Source organism: Nuphar pumila, chromosome 17 (genome assembly GCF_984573655.1).
Source record: "Nuphar pumila chromosome 17, dmNupPumi1.hap1.1, whole genome shotgun sequence".
Taxonomy (NCBI): Eukaryota; Viridiplantae; Streptophyta; class Magnoliopsida; order Nymphaeales; family Nymphaeaceae; genus Nuphar; species Nuphar pumila.
The window spans coordinates 76,055,764-76,060,128 of NC_143265.1; positions in this window are offsets into that span (position 1 = coordinate 76,055,764).

A 4,365-nucleotide genomic window follows, 5' to 3' on the forward strand; every position below is an offset into this window, starting at 1 on the left:
GCCGCGTTTCTCTGACGCTCAAATCGTTCCGCTTCCGCTTCTCAGTCTCAGGGGTGAGGGGAATCCAACGGTGACGTTTAGTAAAATGATGGAAATGACCTTACAGCCGTCGCCTAGTTTTGCCTGGCATTTGAGGCATCTTTTGGACTTTTTCGGAATTACGGATACAACAAAAGGTGGCCGGATTTTGCAACTTTTCCCGCCACCGCCAAAGAACGGAAAAGTTCATCATCTTACATCCGATAGCGTTTGTCTCGACTCGCATGGAAGGAAAAATTGCACGGAATTCCATGTGTGTGGCTCGTATCCCTGTGTGCGTCGGCATCACTTAGCATAAAGACTTAAAAGTACTTTTTTTTGTCATTTTTGCCACCAAACAATGTTTAAGAAAAAAACAAAAATATCTTTCATCTAAAAAAGTGAAACAAAAATATCTTTCATCTAAACGCCGATTCAAAAAAAAAGATAAAAATATCCTTCATCCAGAACAGAGAGAATGATATTGACTCTTCAAAGTCTAAACGTTATGTTTTCACCCTAAGCAATTAACGTTTGCACCATCTGTTGTAATAGGAGCTTTCTTTGACGATGCATCATTTATCATCGTCTGCCGTCGTCGAAACACCCTTTGATGGTAAAACAAACATGTCTATGAGAAATATGTTGCAGGACCCTACAGTAACGGCAGACATGCAGCTTCTTGTCAAAATGAGGGAAGTCCCCCCCCCCCCCCAAAGACGTAGGTGCATGTTCGGGGGTCTGAATGAGCACCACATATATAGGCATGTGTGGCTCGTATCCCTGTGTGTGTCGGCATCACTTAGCATCGGAGTCTGGTGCTGTTGCAAAGACTTAAAGTACCTTTTTCTGTCATTTTTGCCATGAAACGATGGTTTAAGAAAAAGATAAAAATACCCTTCATTTAAAAAAGTGAAACGTCGGTTCAAAAAAAAGATAAAAATGACTTTCATCCAGAACAGGGAGGATGATATTAACTCTTCAAAGTCCAAACATTATGTTTTCACCCTAAGCAGTTAACGTTTGCACCATCTGTTGTAACAGGAGCTCTCTTTGACAACGCACCATTTGCCATCGTCTGTTGTCGTCGAAATACCCTTTGTCATCGTATGTTACTGTCGAAGCACCCTTTGTCGTTGTCTGCACAGTGGGAGCATCATTGCCATCATCGGCTGCATCTACCTTCTGGATGTTTCTCTTCCACTGTCGGATTACCAAAACTCGTGGTGTTTCGGTGAGTTTCGTCTAAGGTTTGTTATGTAAACAAATCGATTTGTAAATCTGAATGCTAAATCTTACAACTGGTTGTACTATCCATGCTAAATAACACATATTTTTATACTGAAACAAATCGATTTGTACATATCCACCTTCTAGGCGTCGAAAAATAGTTATCACGATTTATTCTTATGAATGCCAAACATTACAACGATATATACTTATGAAGGTTAAATTTCTACAACGATTTGTACGTTGGAATGCAACAATGATTTATATATTTAATGCAGTAGCGATTTTTATGTTCGATGCAACAATGATTTATATATTTAAAGCAGTAGCGATGTGTATTTATGAAATTACCTCGATTTGTACTTAAGTTTGCTAAATCTTATAATGTTGTTTACTTATGAAGCCAAATATTGCAACAATTTGTGATGGTGATTGTTTAACGAATGTGATAATTTGTAATAATATATACTTAGGGAGGTGGTTGTAACATATAATGATGTGGTTCATTTTATGTGTTGTGCAGGTTAGCAATGACTAAAGTTTGTAAGACAAGAAAGCCTCTGTCATTCGATGGGATGACTATTAGAGAAATTATCCGTCAGTCCCATATATATGAGCATTATGAAAGGTACCAAAATATAATAAAGATTGGGAATGATAAAGAGAGGGACAAAGCGTTGAAATTGTATAATGTGGAGCATTATCCATTAGATGTTGAGGTTGAAGAGCAAAGAAAGAAGGATGGCGAAGAGAAGGAAAAGCAAAGGAAGGAGGAGGAAAATGAAAAGCAAATAAAGAAACGACAAATGAAGGAAGAGAGGGAAAGGCAAAAAAAGAAGGAGAATGAAAAGCAAAGGAAAAAAAGGCAAATGAAAGAGAAGAGGGAAAGGCAAAAGAAGAATAAGGAGGAGGAAGAGAAGGAAAGACAATTGAAGAAAAATGAGAAGAAAGAAGAGAGAAAAGGCAAATGATGAAGATGAAAGAGGAAAGGCAAAGGAAAAAGCATCAGGACAAGGAAGAAAATGAATGACAAATGAAGGAGAAAGAGGACGAGAAAGAGAAGGAAAGGCAAAGGAAGAAGGAGGAGGGCGAGAAAGATAAGGAAAGAGAAAGAAAGAAGCAGAAGGATAAAGAGAAGGAAAGGAAAAAGAAAAAACAGGAGGAGGAAGAGAAGAAAAGGAAAATGAAGGAAGAAGTAGAAAAGCAGAGGAGAGAGATGAAGGAGGGAAGGAAGGAAGAAGTAGAAAAGCAGATTAGGGAGGCGTCGTAGCGAAGGAGCAACAAGAAATACATAGGAGGAGAGAATGAATGAGGAACAAGAAAGGCAGAGGAGAGAAGAGGAGGAGTGAATGATGGAGCAACAAGAAAGGCAGATGATGGAGGGAGGGGATGAAGAGGAGAAAAGTGTGACCAAGGTACGTAAATCGCCCGTGTCTGTCACGATTTACTATTATAGGTATTATTATGTATAGTGATTATTGTGATAGTGATTACTATGTATAGTGATTAATATGATATTGATTACTATATATAGAGATTAATGTGATAGTGATTACTATATATAGCGATTATTGTGACCTATATATAGCAATTAGTACATATAGTGATTACATAACAATTTACTGTGATAGGTATTATTATGTATAGCGATTACTGTGATAGTGATTATTATGTATAACGATTACTGTTATAACGATTATTATGTATAGCGATTATGGTGATCTATGTATAGCGATTAGTACGTATAGCGATTACTTTGATATCAATTATTTTGTGTACGATTACAGTGATAGCGAGTGTGCAATAATGATTATATATAGCAATTATTGTGTATAATGACGTGTAGAAGTATAAATGGGACTAATTTTGATTTGATACGAATAATATGTTATTTTGTGTTACAGGAATGTTAAAAGAGAAGTAGAGCATCAGGTGAAAAGCTCAGAGGGCGGTGTCAGTGGCCTGTAGTTCTGTCATGGTATGGACAACTGAGTGAATATCAGAAGGGCCGATTACAAAATATGCACTGTGATGACCTTCTGGACAAGCATTATTTTGAAACGTGCTGGAACAACATGACCCACCTGGTCAATAAGTGGAATCATAAGACAAACACATTCCAATTTGATTCTTTTGAGATCACCATGACCCTAGAAGATATGGCACAGATTATGGGTTTCAAGTGCCATGAAATTATTGTCCTAGCATGAGATTCAAACTATAATGCAAGGGACATGTGCACGACCCTTCTAGGAATATCGATGGAGGACTGGGGTCAATATATTTCTGGTGGAAGCAATTTCACATCGATAAAAGTTTCTTTTGCGTAATAAATGGGAAGGTTGGTCCGCTATATCTGCATCTAAAAGAGCTGACCAAGAGTTGTGTGACTTCTTTATTTTTTTAGACTTATTTTATTTTTGGATTTGTCTAGTTCGAGATTAAGTTACCTGTGACTGCAGTTCTTGGAAGACTTAGATGAAGTCGATAATTATTCATGGAGTGTTGCTATGCTCGCATACTTGTACAGTCAACTTTATCGTACGAGTAAGGGTACAAAAACCGTTGGAGGGTTTTAGCCATTTGTCTAGGTAATTGTTTATTACATATTTGGTAGTTATAGATTAAGATCGTTGAATGTTATAGTCTTACTAATATATTATTTTTGTAGGCCTGGGCATGGGAGCATATTGTCGCCTTGCATCCTCAGTGTGGGGCTGCGATTTGTGGTTTTCCAAAGATCGACCGGTGGGCTACAATAAATGTCAAGGAAGATAATGCTAAGTTCATTTTAAATGGTATGTAATTAAATGAGGTAAATGATTTAAAATTGTTTACAATCGTTTCAACATTTATCATTCATTAGTATAAATCGTTGAAATGTTTAGCATTATTAAGTAATCAATGCTGCAGGATTTTGTCTTCATTAGTATAAATCGTTATCGCATTAGCATTTAGTATTCATTAGTATAAATCGTTCTAATGTTTAACATTCTAAAGTAATGATCGTTGCAGGATTTTGTATTCTTATAAATCATTATCGCTTTAGCATTTAACTTTCATTAGTATAAATCTTTGAAATGTTTAGCATTCTTAAGTAATCATTGTTGCAGGATT